This window comes from Macaca nemestrina, chromosome 14 (assembly GCF_043159975.1).
Source record: "Macaca nemestrina isolate mMacNem1 chromosome 14, mMacNem.hap1, whole genome shotgun sequence".
Lineage (NCBI taxonomy): Eukaryota > Metazoa > Chordata > Mammalia > Primates > Cercopithecidae > Macaca > Macaca nemestrina.
In genome coordinates, this window is record NC_092138.1 from 115,175,621 (window position 1) to 115,193,550 (window position 17,930).

The 17,930-nt window shown below is 48.3% G+C and overlaps 1 long non-coding RNA gene across 1 annotated transcript in view; it reads right to left on the reverse strand.

The window, feature by feature from the left end:
- Positions 1–9,636: 9,636 nt before the first annotated feature.
- Positions 9,637–17,930, reverse strand: part of LOC139358239 (uncharacterized) — a 43,496-nt gene continuing 35,202 nt past the window's right edge. Inside the window, exons 6-7 of the long non-coding RNA XR_011612909.1 lie at positions 11,368–11,511; positions 9,637–9,844 (exon numbers count right to left, since the gene is read on the reverse strand). This is a non-coding gene — a long non-coding RNA (uncharacterized lncRNA). The remainder of the gene's footprint in view (positions 9,845–11,367; positions 11,512–17,930) is intronic.

The following is a 17,930-nucleotide window of genomic DNA, read 5'->3' on the forward strand; positions in this document are numbered from 1 at the left end:
TCTTGATCCCATTTATACGAAATGTCCACAAAAGGCAAATCCATAGAGAGAGAAGGTGGATTAATGATGGCTCACATCTGTAATCTCACGATTTTGGGAGGCCAAGGCAGGAGGATCAGTTGAGCCCAGGAGTTAGAGACCAGCCTGGACAACATAGTGAGATGCTATTTATCAAAAAAAAAAAAAAAATCGGCCGGGCGCGGTGGCTCAAGCCTGTAATCCCAGCACTTTGGGAGGCCAAGACGGGCGGATCATGAGGTCAGGAGATCCAGACCATCTTGGCTAACACAGTGAAACCCCGTCTCTATTAAAAAATACAAAAAACTAGCCAGGCGAGGTGGCGGGCGCCTGTAGTCCCAGCTACTCAGGAGGCTGAGGCAGGAGAATGGCGCAAACCCTGGAGGCGGAGCTTGCAGTGAGCTGAGATCCGGCCACTGCACTCCAGCCTGGGCGACAGCGCGAGACTCCGTCTCAAAAAAAAAAAAAAAAAAAAATTAGCCAGGCATAGTGGTCCATGTCTGTGGTCCCAGCTACTCAGGAGTCTGAGGTGGGAGGATTGTTTGAGCCTGGGAGGTTGCCAGGGGCTGGGGAGGAGACAAATGGGAGTGAGTGTTAATGGGTATTGGGCTTCTGTTTAGGGTGAAGAAAATGTGCTGGAATTAGGCAGAGGTGATGATTGCACAACATTGCAAATATGCTGGAAGTCATTAAATTATACACTTTAAAATGGTTAAAATGGCAAATTTTATGTTATTTGAATTTTACATCCATAGTAAGATTTTTTAAATTTATTTTATTTTTAGAGACAGGGTCTCACTCTGTCACCCAGGTTGAAGCACAGTGGTACTTCCATGGCTCACTACAGTCTCGACTTCCCAGACTCAAGCAATCTTCCAACATCACCCTCTTGAGTAGCTGGGACCACAGGAATCCACCACCATACCTGATTTAACTTTTTTTTTTTTTGAGAGACAGGGTCTCACTATGTTGCCCAGGCTGGTCTCTAACTCCTGGGCTTGAGTGATTCTCCTGCTTTGGCTTCCCAAAGTGCTGGGATCACAGATGTGAGCTGCTACACCCGGTCCAATAATTATAATTTTTAAAAGCCGTTGGCTCACCCTCATTCTCATGGCTGGTTGTCTAGAAGAATGCAGAAGAGAAGGAGATGGCTGCACCCTTGGGAGACGCCACCAATCCAAAGCTCTTCAGAAACAGTGGGGCCCTGGAAAGGTTAGCAGTGGGGAAGTGGAAAGAGGCTAAAACACAGAGAACAACCAGTGGAAAAGAATGCATCACCTACAAAAGAATGGCAATAGAGCCGGGCAAGGTGGCTCACGCCTGTAATCCCAGCACTTTGGGAGGCCGAGGCGGGCGGATCACAAGGTCAGGAGATCAAGACCATCCTGGCTAACATGGTGAAACCCCATCTCTACTAAAAGTACAAAAAATTAGCCTGGCGTGGTGGTGGGTACCTGCAGTCCCAGCTACTCGGGAGGCTGAGGCAGGAGAATGGTGTGAACCTGGGAGGTGGAGCTTGCAGTGAGCCGAGATCGTGCCATTGCACTCCAGCCTGGGCAACAGAGTGAGACTCTGTCTCAAAAAAAAAAAAAAAAGGAGAGGGGATAGAATAGCAGCAAGGCTGTCCATAGCAGAAAGGGAAGCCAGAGAGAAAATAACTATTCACCTAGAATCCTCTAAATAGTGACACTACTGTTCATGCAGAAGGGCAAAATTAAAGACTTTTTCTCAAACTGCCATGACAACCCTTGACAGAAACTGACCTCACTCTGAGGCCCACTCAAATGGACACTTCAATAAACAGATGTTGAACCCTGAGAAGGAATCATAAGCGAGGAAATCAGACCATATGGGTAATTGCAGATGAGCTTGGAGTGCAGATACCACATATGGTAGGTGGAGACTTCAGGTTGACCCCAAATGCCCATGCACCCCCTTTCTCAGTCATCGAGTCCCTGATTTCTACTGGATGGAGGCCTGCCCAGATAAAGACCACCTTTTTCAGCCTCCCTGGCAGCTGGGAATGGCCAACAGGGTAGGAGTAGACTTGGTGCTTGTATCTCTGGGAATGATCCTTCATTCTCTCCTCCCCTAATACTGCTGTAATTGGGCCGGAGGACCATGCTATAGTTTGAAGGTGTCCCCTAGAAGTTCACATGTTGGAAACTTGCAACAGTATTTAGTGGTGGGGCCTCTAAGAGGCGAGTAAGTTCCGCCCTCTTGAATGGATTAATGCCAATATCACTGGAATGGGTTTGTTTTCACAAGAATGGGCTCCTGATAAAAGGATAAATTTGGCCCCCAATTTCTCTCTGTCTTGTGTACTTGGCTTGCCCTGCATGGTATAAATGCAGCAAGAAGGCCCTCACCAGGTGCCTGTGCCATGCTCTTGGACTTCACCACCTCCAGAACCATGAGCCAAATACATTTCTGTTCATTAAAATTATTCAGTTTGTGGCATTCTGTTATAGCAGCAGAAAACAGACTAATACAGGCCATTATCTTGGACATAATGCTATTGCTCCTCTGTCTTTAGAAGAGGAGAAACCCCTGCCCAACTTGCCCTGGCTCCTTCCCCACGGGCTTGCTTTCTTTTCTTTTTTTCTTTTTTCTTTTTTCAGGGTCCTGCTCTGTCACTCAGCTTGGAGTGCAGTGGTGTGATTATGGCTCACTGCAGCCTCACCCTCCCAGGCTCAAGCAATCTTCCTGCTTCAGCCCCCCAAGTAGCTGGGACTACAGGTACATGCCACCACACCATCTCTTTAAAGCAAATCCCCATCTCTTTTTTTTTTTTTTTTTTTTTTAATTCTTTTTTTTTGAGACGGAGTCTCGCTCTGTCACCCAGGCTGGAGTGCAGTGGCCAGATCTCGGCTCACAGCAAGCTCCGCCTCCCGGGTTCACGCCATTCTCCTACCTTAGCCTCCCGAGTAACTGGGACTACAGGCGCCCGCCACCTCGCCCGGCTAGTTTTTTGTATTTTTTAGTAGAGACGGGGTTTCACCATGTTAGCCAGGATGGTCTCGATCTCCTGACCTCGTGATCCGCCCGTCTCGGCCTCCCAAAGTGCTGGGATTACAGGCTTGAGCCACCGCGCCTGGCCCCCATCTCTTAAAAAAAAAAAAAAATCCGCAAAGTTCCAAAAAACAAACCTCGAATTTGTGCACTGAATCCACACAAGTAAAGTGATGTTATAGGCATTGTACTAGGTATTTTAAGTAATCTAGAAATGATTTAAACTACATTTAAACCAGGTGGTGAGGAAAAGTGGCTCATGTCTGTAACCCCAGCACTTCGGGAGGCCCAGGCAGGAGGATCGCTTGAGTCCAGGAGTTTGAGGCCGCATAGAAAGGGCAACATAGAAAGACCCTGTCTCTACAAAAAAATGAACAAAATTAGCTGGGCATGGTGGCACATGCCTGTGGTCCCAGCTACTTAGAAGGCTGAGAAGGGAGGATTGCTTGAGCCCAGGAGGTTGAGGCTGCAGTGAGCCAAGTTTTTGCTACTCCTCTCCAGCCTGGGCAATAGAGCAAGACCCCATCTCAAAATGTTTTTAAAAGTATCTGGCCGGGCACAGTGGCTCACACCTGTAATCCCAGCACTTTGGGAAGCCAAGGCAGGCAGATCAACTGTCGGGAGTTTGAGACCAGCCTGACGAACATGGAGAAACTCTGTCTCTACTAAAAATACAAAATTAACCAGGCATAGTGGCACATGCCTGTAATCCCAGCTACTCAGGAGGCTGAGGCAGGAGAATCGCTTGAACCCAGGAGGCGGAGGTTTTGGTGAGCTGAGATTGTGCCATTGCACTCCAGCCTGGGCAACAAGAGCGAAACTCCGACTCAAAAAAAATAAAAATAAATAAAAATAAAAAGTATATGGAAGGATGTGTACAGGTTCTGTGCAAGTAGCATGCTACTTTTTTTTTTTGAGATGGAGCCTCGCTGTGTCTCCCGAGCTGGAGTGCAGTGGCGCGATCTCAGCTCACTGCAAGCTCCGCCTCCCGGGTTCACGCCATTCTCCTGCCTCAGCCTCCCGAGCAGCTGGGACTACAGGCGCCCGCTGCCACGCCCGGCTAGTTTTTTGCATTTTTTAGTAGAGACAGGGTTTCACCATGTTAGCCAGGATGGTCTCGATCTCCTGACCTCGTGATCCTCCCGTCTCAGCCTCCCAAAGTGCTGGGATTACAGGTGTGAGCCACCGCGCCCGGCCTAGCATGCTACTTTACATCAGGGACTGGAGCCTCTGCAGATTTTGGTATCCATGGGGTCCTTGAACCAGTCCTCTGCAGGTGCTGAGGGCCAGCTACTCATGCAGCTGGGAAGGGCATGAGTCTTGGTGTTCGACAGATCGGGGCTTAAGTTCTAGCTTTGCCCCTTGTTGTGTGACCTTCAGTAAGTTATTTCACCTCTGTGAGCCTCAGTTTCCTCCTGTGTGAAGTGAAGATTATAATGGAACTCATGGTATAAGAGTTCCAGGGGATAAGGAGATGGTGTCTATGTGGCGAAGTGGAGCAGCACGGCCAGGGCCACCCAGGTCACAGTGCTGAGAGGCGAGCAGAGGCACAGGAGGACTGTGAGCATCAGGCCTGATGGCCCAGGGAGTCCCGGCAGTGGTGATGTGTGAAGGACAGACCTTTGGGGCTCCCTGCCTTGGGCATGAGCCCTCTGCCCTCAAAGGCCTCATTAGGAGCTAGTGTCACCCTTGACTTCCCCCAGCCCCACTCCCCACATCCAGTTGGCCACCCTGTCCTGTGGTTTGTACCTCCTAAATATCCCTCCAGTGTTTTCCTGTGTATCTGCAGTGGCCTCTGAGCTTCCACAGAGTAGCAGGAGGGGACGTGTCATTGCTACTGACAGCGTACCACAGCTGCACAATGTCCCCAGCCTGGCCTGCAGTTCCCGCATGCTCCAGTCTGCCCACTGGCCTGCCCACCCTGTCTGGGCTGCTCTGACCCCTTCCAGATCCTCAGACGTGCCAAGCTTCGTCCTGCCACAGGGCCCTGGTGTAGCCTGTTCTCTCGGCTTGGAACACTCTCTTCTCTTCTGCCCTGCTCCTCCTGGCTTCTGCTGCTCACTCTCCCTGGCTCCCTTCAGGGAAGCCTGCCCTGGCCACACCCCACCCTTTTGAGCTCTCATGTGCACAGCCGCACCCCGCCCATGGCAGGGCTCACCCCGCTGTGTATCTGTGGTCACAGGCACGAGGTTTTGACCGCATCTCAATTGCCTTGGCTCCGGGGCTGCAGCTCTGCAGCTCTGCAGCTTTCTCAGCGCCGTGTGTCCCCAGTGCTTGTAACCGATGATGAGCTCAACACAAGAGGCTTCAGGCACAGCCCTTGCCAGGCAGCGAAGGGGAGCATGAGGAGCAGGTGAGGTCACTAGACTGGCACACGGGCTCATTTCAGGAGACTCTTGAAGCTCTTCGAATCGGCACTTTAAATCTAGGTCGAATAGTACATCAATACCTTCTCTTAAGAAGGGAAAGACAGCCGGGCGCAATGGTCACGCCTGTAATCCCAGCACTTTGGGAGGCCGAGACGGGCGGATCACAAGGTCAGGAATTTGAGACCAGCCTGGCTAACTTGGTGAAACCCCACCTCTACTAAAAATAAAAAAATTAGCCGGGCGTGGTGGTGGGTGCCTGTAGTTCTAGCTACTTGGGAGGCTGAGGCAGGAGAATCGCTTGAACCGGGGAGGCAGAGGTTGCAGTGAGCCAAGATCGCGCCATTGCACTCTAGCCTGGGTGACAAGAGTGAGACTCCATCTCAAAATAAATAAATAAATAAATAAATAAATAAATAAATTTATTTATTTATTTTTTTTTTTTTTTTGAGACGGAGTCTGGCTCTGTCGCCCAGGCTGGAGTGCAGTGGCGCGATCTCGGCTCACTGCAAGCTCCGCCTCCCGGGTTCACGCCATTCTCCTGCCTCAGCCTCCCGAGTAGCTGGGACTACAGGCGCCCACAACCGCGCCCGGCTAATTTTTTTGTATTTTTAGTAGAGACGGGGTTTCACCGTGGTCTCGATCTCCTGACCTTGTGATCCGCCCGCCTCGGCCTCCCAAAGTGCTGGGATTACAGGCGTGAGCCACCACGCCCGGCCAATAAATTTATTTTAAGAAATAAAAGAAGGGAAAGACATTGTTGCTCATGTCCCGGCGCTCCCATGGGGCGTGTCTGCACTTTTGGGGATGGGGAGAGTGATGCTGAATTGAAGTTTCTCTAAAATAAGTCAGGGAGTGGGAATGAGACTGTGTGTGTGTGTGTGTGTGTGTGTGTGTGTGTGTGTGAGAGAGAGAGAGAGATAGGATACAGAGAGAGAGAGAGGCAGAAGATTCTGTCTTCCTAAGAGCCTTGGGACAGAACGGGAACTAGGTGTCAGGAGAGAGAAGGTGAAAGGGGAGGCGCAGTCCTGCCAGCCGCCTCTCGTCCCTGGGGCCTCTGTTCCTATTCCTCCCTGTATGCTCTCGCCTGCAAGTGAGGCACAGCACATCTAAGACCAGACAGCCCTTCCCTGCTCCAGCCCTGGACTACCTTGGATTCAACATGGTGGTTCCTGTCCCACCTTATGTGAGGAAAACACAGGTTAGAGGAGACATGTGTGGATAGGTGTCAGCCAGGAAACAGAGACACACACTGGTGCCAATGCCCGTGGGCATAACCACTCGGCTCCCTGGCCTTGTGCCCATAGGTACGAGGTTGTGCATACACCACCAGGGTGTCCACAGAGGCCAGGAAGTTGCAGGTTAAGACGGGGGTCAGAAAGTGGAGACTGTACACAATCATGGTGACCCCTAGAGCTTTGCCAGGCTGAGGTGACACTGCAGAATGAGTTGCAGCCCTCCTGGTCTTCCTAGGTGCCCGGCCTTTTTGGGCCCCACTTGTGCCCAAGGCCGTTCAGGATAGTGACACCAGCTGTAGCCAATAAAGAATGGAAGATGGATATCTGCCCAAGAGTGTCACTATGCCGTGATGAGCCAAGGCCCCAAAAGACACCCTCCTGGCCGAAGATCATGTTTCTACTCACTTTTAAAAACCTTTTATTTTAGAATGATTTGATATTTGTAGAAAAGTTACAAAGACAGTACAGAAAGTTCCTCTAGACGCCCCCCGACCCAGTTCCCCCACTGTTAACTTCTTACATCACCACGGCACACTTGTCATTACTGAGAAACCAGTGCTGAAGCAGGCAGTGTGATGCTTCCAGCTTTATTTTTAATTTCTCCAGGTTGCTTTGGCTATTCAGAGATTTTTGTGGCTCCCTGTGAATTTGAGAACTTTTTTTCTATTTCTATGAAAACTGCCGTCGGAATTTTAATAGGGATTGCGTTGAATCTGTAGATCATTTTGGGTAGTATTGTCCATTTTAACAATATTAATTCATCCAATCCATGAACATAGGATATCTTTCCATTTATTCGTGTCTTCAACTTTTTCATCACTTTCTTTTTGTTTTGTTTTGTTTTGTTTGATTTTGAGATGCAGTTTCACTCTTGTTGCCCAGGCTGGAATGCAGTGGTGTCATCTCAGCTCACTGCAACCTCTGCCTCCCGGGTTCAAATGATTCTCCTGACTCAGCCTCCCCAGTAGCTGGGATTACAGGTTTCCACCACCATACTCAGCTAATTTTTTGTATTTTTAGTAGAGATGGGGTTTCACCATGTTAGCCAGGCTGGTCTCAAACTCCTGACCTCAGGTGATCCACCCACCTCAGCCTTCCAAAGTGCCGGGATTACAGGCGTGAGGCATCAGGCCCGACTTCATCAATGTTTTATAGTTTCCAGTATACAGGTCTTTCATCTCTTTGGTTAAATTGATTCCTAAGTACTTTATTATTTTGGATGCCTTTATAAATGGTATTTTTTTTTTTTGCTTTCCTTTTCAGCTGTCTCATTATTAATATAAAGAAATATAACTGATTTTTTTTTTTTTTTAAGAGAGAGAGACAGGGTCTTGCTGTGTGGCCCAACCTGGTCTCAAACTGGCCTTAAGCAATCCTCCTGCCTCAGCCTCCCAAAGTGCTGGGATTACAGGTGCGAGCCACTATGCCCAGCCAGAACTGATTTTTGTATGCTGATTTTGAATCCTGTGAATTTATTCTGAATTTGTTTGCTAGTTCAACTAACAATTGTTTTGTGGAGTCTTCAGGGTTTTCTACTAATAGACTCATGTCATAGCAAACAGAGATAATTTTACTTCTTCCTTTCTAATTGAGATCGCTTTTATTTATTTTTTCTTGTCTGATTCCTCTTGCTAGTACTTCCAGAGCTATGTTGAATAGAAGAGACAAGAGTGAGCATATTGTCTTGTTCCTGACTTTAAAGCAAAAGCTTTCAGTTTAGCTGAAAGTTAGCTGTTTTGGTTTAACTGTTGGCTTTTCATAAATGGCCTTTATTATATTGAGGGAATTTCCTTGTATATCTAAACTGTTGAAAGTTTTTATCAAGAAAGGATGTTGAGGCTGGGTGTGCTGGCTCATGCCTGTAATCCCAGCACTTTCGGGGGCCAAGGCGGCTGGATCCCTTGAGCCCAGGAGCTCAAGACCAGCCTGGGCAACATGGTGAAAACCCATCTCTACAAAAAATACAAAAATTAGCCAGGTGTGGGCCGGGCGCGGTGGCTCAAGCCTGTAATCCCAGCACTTTGGGAGGCCGAGGCGGGTGGATCACGAGGTCAGGAGATCGAGACTATCATGGCTAACATGGTGAAACCCCGTCTCTACTAAAAATACAAAAAACTAGCCGGGCGTGGTGGCGGGCGCCTGTAGTCTCAGCTACTTGGGAGGCTGAGGCGGGAGAATGGCGTGAACCCGGGAGGCGGAGCTTGCAGTGAGCCGAGATCACGCCACTGCACTCCAGCCTGGGAGACACAGCGAGACTCCGTCTCAAAAAAAAAAAAAAAAAAAAAATTAGCCAGGTGTGGTGACACATGCCTGTAGTCTCTGCTACTTGAGAGGCTGAGGCGGGAGGATTGCTTTAGCATGGGAGGCAGAGGCTGCAGCGAGTCATAATTGTGCCATAGCCCTCCAGCCTGGGTAACAGAGTGGCCCTATCTAAAAAAAAAAAATATATATATATATATATAGAGAGAGAGAGAGAGAGAGAGAGAATATATAGAGTATATATATACTATACTGTATAAACACTATAGTGTATTTACTATATACTATTATTTACTATATACCATACATACTACACACACTATAGTGTACTTACTATATATAGTATACTAAAGCTATAGTGATCAAAGTAGGATGGTCCAGACACATAGACCAGTGGAAAGTCAGCCCAGAAATAAACCCAAGCAGATACAGTCAACTAATTTTCTTTTCTTTTTTTTTTTTTTTTTTTTTTTGAGACGGAGTCTCACGCTGTTGCCTAGGCTGGAGTGCAGTGGCGCGATCTCGGCTCACTGCAAGCTCCGCCTCCCGGGTTCCCGCCATTCTCCCGCCTCAGCCTTCCGAGTAGCTGGGACTACAGGCGCCCACCACTGCGCCCGGCTAATTTTTTTGTATTTTTAGTAGAGACGGGGTTTCACTGTGGTCTCGATCTCCTGACCTTGTGATCCGCCCGCCTCGGCCTCCCAAAGTGCTGGGATTACAGGCTTGAGCCACCGCGCCCGGCCACAGTCAACTAATTTTCAATAAGGGTGCCAAGAGAACTGTATTAGTCTGTTCACACACTGCTATCATGTGCAAGAACCTGAGACAGGGTAATTTCTAAACAGGTGTAATCGGCTCACGGTTCTGCAGGCTGTACAGGTTTCTGCTTCTGGGAATACCTCAGGAAACTTACAATCATGGCTGAGGTGAAGGAGAAGCAGTCACGTCTACCTGGCAGGAGGAGGAAGAGAGAGTGAAGGGAGAGGCGCTACACACTTTCAAACAACCAGATCTCGTGAGAACTCTATCACAAGACAGCACTGGGGGGACGGTGCTAAACCATTAGAAACACTCCCCCATGATCTGATCACCTCCCGCCAGCCCCCACCTCCAACAATGGGGATTACCATTCAACATGGAATTTGGGTGAGGACCAGAGCCAAGCCATATGAAGGACACAATGGGGAAAGTACAGTCTCTTCAATAAATGATGTTGAGAAGACTGGATATCCATGTGCAAGAGAATGCAATTAAGCCCTTATCTTACACCATACAAAACATCAACTCAAAGTGAATTAAAGACCTAAATGTAAGACCTGAAACCATAAAACTCCTAGAAGAAAACAGGGGGAAGGCTCCTTGTCATTGGCTTTGGCAATGACTTTTTAGATATCACACCAACACACCAAAAGCTCAGGCAACAAAAGCATAAAATAAACAAATAGGACTACATAAAACCAAAATGCTTCTCACAGCAAAGGTAATAACTGACAAAATGAAAAGGCAAACCATGCATCTGATAAGGGATTAATTATCCAAAATACATAAGGAACTCATATAACTCAATAGCAAAAACATCCCACAAATAACCCAATTAAAAACGGGCAAAGAACCTGCATAGACATTTTTCAAAGAAGACAAACATTGCCAATGGGTATTTAATTGTGACATTTAACAGACATCCTTGCGGCTTAAGATGACACTTTCAAAATGAATTCTCTCCTAATGATTACTTGAGCCCTGCCAATCAATGGGAGAATCAGCAGAAACTGTAAGATCTTATCTGGAATTGACATTTTCTATAGTAATTTTGTTCCGGTTTATTTAAAAATTTTCCTTCTGTTTCACTGGAAAGGACAAGTGATGCTCAGTTTTGTTTGTTTGTTTGTTTGTTTTGTTTTGTTTTGTTTTTTTTGAGATAGAGTCTCGCACTGTCACCCAGGCTGGAGTGCAGTGGCACAATCTTGGTTCACGGCAAGCTCCACCTTCTGGGTTCATGCCATTCTCCTGCCTCAGCCTCCCGAGTAGCTGGAACTACAGGTGCCCGCCACCATGCCTGGCTAAATTTTTTGTGTGTTTTTAGTAGAGACGGGGTTTCACCGTCTTGGCCAGGATGGTCTTGATCTCCTGATCTTGTGATATGCCCACCTCGGCCTCCCCAAAGTGCTGGGATTACAGGCATGAGCCACCGCGCCCGGCTGATGCTCAGTTTTAAATGTGCAGTGGTGTACACATGTAATCCCAGTTACTTAGGAGGCTGAGGGGGCCAGGAATTCAAGATCGGTTTGGGCAATATAGCAAGGCCTTACCTCTAAAAACATTATTTTAAAGGCTGGGAGTGGTGGTTCACACCTGTTATCCCACCACTTTGGGAATCCAAGGCAGGAAGATTGCTTGAGTCTAGGAGTTTAAGACCAGCCTGGGCAACATAGTGAGACCCCATCTCTGCAAAAAAATAAATGTAAAAAACTAACCAGGTATGATGGTATGAGCCTGTAGTCCCAGCTACTCAGGAGGCTGAGGTTGGGAGGATCGCTTGAGCCCAGGAGCTCAAGGCTGCAGCGAGCCATGATCATGCTGCTGCACTCCAGCCTTGGTGACAAAGTGAGACCCAATATCTAAATTAAAAAGGAAAAAGTGTACAAGTTGCTTTGTTACAATAAAACTAAAAGTGTACACGCACACACAATGGCCAACCAGTCTATGAAAAGGTGCCCAACATCACCAATGACGACAGAAATGCAAATGCCAGGGACTGAATATTTGTGTTTCCCCAGAATTCCTAGGTTGAAACCCAATCCCCAAGACAATGGCATTAAGAAGTAGAGCCAGCTGGGCACGGTGGCTCACGCCTGTAGTCCCAGCACTTTGGGAGGCCAAGGTGGGCGGATCTCGAGGTCAGGAGTTTGAGACCAGCCTGGCCAACATGGTGAAATCCCATCTTACCTAAAAATACAAAAATTAGCCAGGCGTGGTGGTGCGCACCTGTAATCCCAGCTGCTCGTGAGGCTGAGGCAGGGGAATTGTGGAAACCTGGGAAGTGGAGGTTGCAGTGAGCCAAGATAGCGCCATTGCACTCCAGCCTGGGTGACAAAGAGAGACTCCAAACCACTTGCCCCAAAAAAGTAGGGCCTTTGGGGGTGATCAGATCATAAGGACTCTGCCCTCTTAAAGGGGATTAATGCCCTTGTAAGAGAGGCCTGAGAGAGCTTGTTCACCCCTTTCACCACATGAGAGCACATAGAAGGTGCCATCTGAGGAATGGACCCTTTGCAGATCCTGAGTTAGCTGGTGCCTTGATCTTGGACTGCCCAGCCTCCAGAACTGTAAGCACTAACTTTCTGTTGCTTATAAAGTACCCAGTCTAAGATATTTTGTAATAGCAGTCCGAACTGACCATGGCAGCAAATTAAAACCACAATGAGATATCACTTCACACATGTTAGGATGGCTGTTATCAAAAGACAAGAGATAAATATGAGCAAGGGTGTGGTGAAAGGTACACTTGTACACTGTTGATGGGTATGTAAATTGGTACCGTAATTATGGAAAACAGTATGAAGGACCTTCAAAAAACCAAAGGTAGAACCACCATATGATCCAGCAATCTCTCTTCTGGGAATATAGCCAAAGGAGATGAAATATAAGCACTTCATAGAGATACCTGCACTCCCATGTTCACTGCAGCACTATTCACAATAGCCAAGGCATGGAATCTACCTAAGTGTCCACTGACAGAGGTCTAGATAAGGAAATTGTGGTCTATACATACAATGGAATATTTCCAGCTTTATAAAGGAGATTCTGGCTGGACACGGTGGCTCACACCTGTAATCCCAGTACTTTGGGAGGCCAAGGCAGGCAGATCACCTGAGGCCAGGAGTTCGAGACCAGCCTGGCCAACATGAGAAAACCCTGTCTCCACTAAATATACAAAAAATTAGCTGGGAGCAGTGTCGGGCATCTGTAATCTCAGCTATTCAGGAGGCTGAGGCAGAAGAATCGCTTGAATCCAGGAGGCAGAGGTTGCAGTGAGCTGAGATCACGCCATTGCACTCCAAACTGGGCAACAAGAGTGAAACTCTGACTCAAAAAAAAAAAAAAAGGAGATCCTGCCTGTTGTGACAACATAGATACGTAGGTGAACCTACCTGAAGACATTATGCTAAGTGAAGTGAGCCAAACCTATGTTTGGAAAAGTACTGCATGATCTCATGTATATATGAAATTTTTTTGGTGGGAGGGGAGGGATGGAGTCTCACTCTGTTGCCCAGGTTGGAGTGCAGTGCAGTAGTGGTATCTCAGTTAACTGCAACCTCCACCTCCCCTCCCGGGTTCAAGTGATTCTCCTGCCTCAGCCTCCTGAGTAGCTGGGATTACAGGTGCTCGCCACCATGCCTGGGTAATTTTTGTATTTTACTAGAGATGGGTTTTTACTATGTTGACCAGCCTGGTCTCGAACTCCTGACCTCAAGTGATCCACCCGCCTCAGCCTCCCAAAGTGCTGGGATTACAGGAATGAGCCACGGCGCCTGCCCAGAATATTTTTTTAAAGTGTTAAATATGGCCGGGCGCAGTGGTTCATGCCTGTAATCCCAGCACTTTGGGAGGCCGAGGCGGGCGGATCACGAGGTCAGGAGATTGAGACTATCCTGGCTAACACGGTGAAACCCTGTCTCCACTAAAAATGCAAAAAAAATAAATTAGCCGGGCGTGGTGGCGGGCGCCTGTAGTCCCAGTTACTCCGGAGGCTGAGGCAGGAGAATGGAGTGAACGCGGGAGGTGGAGCTTGCAGTGAGCCGAGGCTGCGCCACCGCACTCCAGGCTGGGTGACAGAACAAGACTCTGTCTCAAAAAAAAAAAAAAAAGAAGTGTCAAAACATAGAAACAGTAGAACAGTGGTTACAGGGGTTTGCGGGTGGGGGAGATTGAGATGGAGGCCAAAGGGTACAAAGTTAAAGTTACGTAGGATGAATAAGTCTAAAGATCTAAAGTCCAGCGTGAAGACTATAGGCATCAATAATACTGTATTTTAACTGCAAATTTACTGAGAGTAGATTTTAGGGGCTCTCAACACGCACACAGAGGGGCAACTCTGTGAGATGATGGATGTGCTCATTTGTTTGACTGTCATAACCATTTCACGTTACATTCTGCACATTATTATTGTGATTACAAACAGGGTCGCACTTGTTACCCAGACTGGAGTGCAGTGGTGTGATTATAGCTCACTGCAGCCCCAAACTCCTGGGCTCAAGCAATCCTCCTGTCTCAGCTCCCCAAAGCTCTAGGATTACAAATGTAAGTCACTGTGCCCAGTCTGCCCTTTAAACAGTCTATATTTAAGTATTAATTATGGCCGGGTGCGGTGGCTCATGCCTGTAATCCCAGCACTTTGGGAGGACATGTCAGGTGGATCACTTGAGGTCAAGAGTTTGAGACCAGCCTGGTCAACATGGCAAAACCCCGTCTCTACTAAAAATACAAAATTAGTTGGGTATGGTGGCATACACCTATAATCCCAGCTACTTGGGAGGCTGAGGCAGGAGAATCACTTGAACGTGGGAGGCAGAGGTTACAGTGAGCTGAGATCATGCCATTGCGCTCCAGCCTGGGTGACAAGAGCAAAACTCTGTCTCAAAAAAACTCCCAAAGTATTCCTTAAAAAGTACATTAGGTATATATTAAATAGCATATATTTAATAATAAAAAAAGAAACTGACATGGATATATTGCTATTTTTTTTTCTAGACAGGGTCTCCCTCCGTCACCCAGGCTGGCGTGCAGTGGTGCAATCAAAGCTCACTGCAGCCTTGAACTCCTGGCCCCAAGCGATCCTCCTGCCTCAGCCTCTCAAAGTACTGGGATTACAGGAGTGCAGCACCACACCCGGCTGGTACATTGCTATTAATCAAACTCAGGTTACATTTGGATTTCACCAGTCTGCCTGCCACTGCCCTTTTTCTGTTCAGAATCCAACCTAGGGCACTGCTTTGCACTGAGGTATGAGTTCCCTCCCATCTCTGACAGTTTATCAGCCTTTTCTTGCTGTTTATGACCGAGACAGGTTTGAGAAGCGCTGGTGAGGTATTCTGCAGAATGCCCCCCGCCACCTGGGGCTGCCTGAGGTTTGCTCCTGATCAGTCTAGAGAGAAGACCGTGAAGCCAAATGCCCTCTGCTCACGTTCATCACAGCAGGGACCCATGCAGCCCACGAGACCTCATTGCCTGGGGTCACACCCGCCAGGCACCTGCACTGTGACTTGCTGTTCCCCACTCCATACTCTGTTATTTGGGAGAGAGAAGAGAGGCACTAAGTACATTGCACTCTCATGGGGCAAAGGTTTTAGCTCCACCTCCTGGAGGGGGACAGTACTACATGTCACTTGGGATTCTTCTGTTCTTCTCTAAGCAAGATCTGTCTCTCCACCATTTATTCAATCACTATGAATTGATGTATATTTATGTCATACTTTAGATCATAATCCCATGCTACGCTATTTATTTTGTTGTTCTAATCATCCCAGCTTCGGCCACTGGGTGCTTTTTCCAGGTTGGCTCCGTGTCCCTCTGACCTAACCCGTCCTTTTGTTTCTTGAGCAATTCCCTACTTTCTGTCATTACTTAATGCTCCAGGCTTGCAACAAAAGATGTCACTCCAACCGGGCGCGATGGCTTACACCTATAATCCCAGCACTTTGGGAGGTAGAGGCGGACGGATCACTTGAGGCCAGGAGTTCGAGACCAGCCTGGCCAACATGGCAAAACCCTGTCTCTACTAAAAATACAAAGAACTAGCCAGGTGTTGGAGCACATGCTTATAATCCCAGGTACTCAGAAGGCTGAGGCACAAGAATTGCTTGAACCCAGGAGATGGAGGTTCCAGTGAGCCAAGATTGTGCCACTGCGCTCCACACTCCAGTCCGGGAGGCAGAGCGACACTCTGTCTAAAAAAAAAAAAAAAAAAAAAAGATATCAGTCCAATTCCCCAGCTGATTCACTTAGTCTTCTGGCAAGTTTTTGTTAAGCACCTGCTGCATACCCACTGCTGTAAAAGCACTGGGAACATAGTCGGTGTTCATAAAGCCTTCCTCCAACCATATCTTCAAGCAACAGCTCAAGCCCGTGCTCTGTCCCCACCAGGCTTAGGGGATTCTGCAGAACATGGCAAATGAGACGCTTGCCCTTGTAGAACATGCACTCAAGTGGTGCAGAGAGACCTAAATTCATAATGACAGCAGCAGCTGTGTGCCGTGAACCCTGCTGAGGCTACCAAGGGGGCCAGTGGGGAGAGCTTGGAGCCCTTTGTGGCAGGCAGAAGTGGTAAACCTGGGCTCTACCCTAAATGTTTGGAGCGAGCTGCTTCTGCAATCCTCCCAGTGACTGTGCGGCGCTAGACAAGGCACCTTTCCAGAACCTTCTCTCATTTCACGGGGGCCAGAATGGGACCAGGCCATCTATCTCCACATCATGAGGATGGAGAAACAGAGGCTGTGTTCAGGACCCCAGAGCCCAGGGCCCTCGGCTAAGATGCTCTCCCCCTGGCAGGGTCCAGCGCTCCAGACTGGAAATCAGAGAGGACAACATCCCAGATGCAGGGACCAGCACTGACCAGGAGTTCACAGCAAGGCCGTCCCTGCTCCTAGACACACTGTTATATGTAAATGCTTGCTCCCCGGTGCCACGAAGAAATAGCCCTTGAACATAAATGTAATGCTCTCAGCAAGGCCTTTTGTACTTTCTGCCGAAAGGGTGCTCATCACAGATGGAACAGTGGTGAGAGCACATCCGAACAAAGGAGGGAAGCAATTTTTATTCCTTAGGCAGTTTGTCCCTGCTACTGTGTCCTGTCTCCATTGGCTGGAACCAGACCTTACAATCTAAACTAAAACCCGATTGGCTAACAGTTTAAAACTTTTCCAAACAGGTAAAAGTAATGGAAAGATAAAGGAAAAGAGGAAGTTGTTTATGAAAGGACCTAGAAAAGTAATAACATTTCCAAAAAGGAAGGGGTATAGGCTGTGAGCTGGGACATGCCTGTGAGCACGTCCAGCACTCATATTTTGGTTAAAGTACAAGGACATAGAATGTACTACGTGCCTGTGAGCACGTCTAGCATAAATCTAGTCTTTAAAAGAAACTATTATTTCTAACACTTATGATTTATTTTTAACAAGAAGGGAAACTTTGAAGAGGAACTTTTACTTTCTACACACTTCATCCCAAATTTGACCCTGGCTCATGTTTAGAGCAGGGCAGTCAGTAGAGCCTGCCTTGCGGTTTGACTTAAAGATGAAGCGGGAGTAGACCTGGTGTGGGGGCATCCCGGGCTCTGGTACACAGTAGGTACACGGTGGGTGTGCTCCGGCCTGGTGATGTCTCTGGACACTGAGGTGGAGGGACCCTGCACACCAGTCTGGCATAGGAAATTGCTCAGGTACAGGATGGCAAAGCTGGCAGACAGACGTACCAGCCTCCCTGCCTGCCCAGCAGCTGTCGGCCTGCAGGCACCACCAATCTCTAGTGCCTGAGCAGGCAGCAGGGACTGGTCAGCAAAGCCATGCGCAAGGGAGGCTGGTGATGTGTGCAAGGTGGGCAGGTAGCCAGGCCTCGGTGCCTGGGGAGGAAAGGCGCACAGGGAGCCTGGGATTGGTGTTGGGTAAGAAGCCGACACTCTGAATGGAGGATGGCGGAGCCTCAGGCATTAGGAGCGCTGCCTCCCTCTTCACTGAGCCAAGGAGATGGGGAAAGGAGGGGAAAGAGAGGAATGTATGCACTTCTTCATTGATCACTGGGGAAATGGAGGCAAAGAGGGCTGTGGGAGGGCCTCAGGACCTATGGGAACCCCAACAGTCTGGCTCAGTTGGTAGCTGCATGTGTGCAGACAGCGTTAGCACATACCACAAACGCACAGAGGGACGGGCTGAGTTGAAGAGGGTGCATTTTCTTCCTCCTGTCCTGGAGTTGTAGCCAAGGCTCATATCCCTTGGTCCCTGGACTCCGTTCCCTCTAGGTTTCTTTTCTTCCCAGTTGCCTA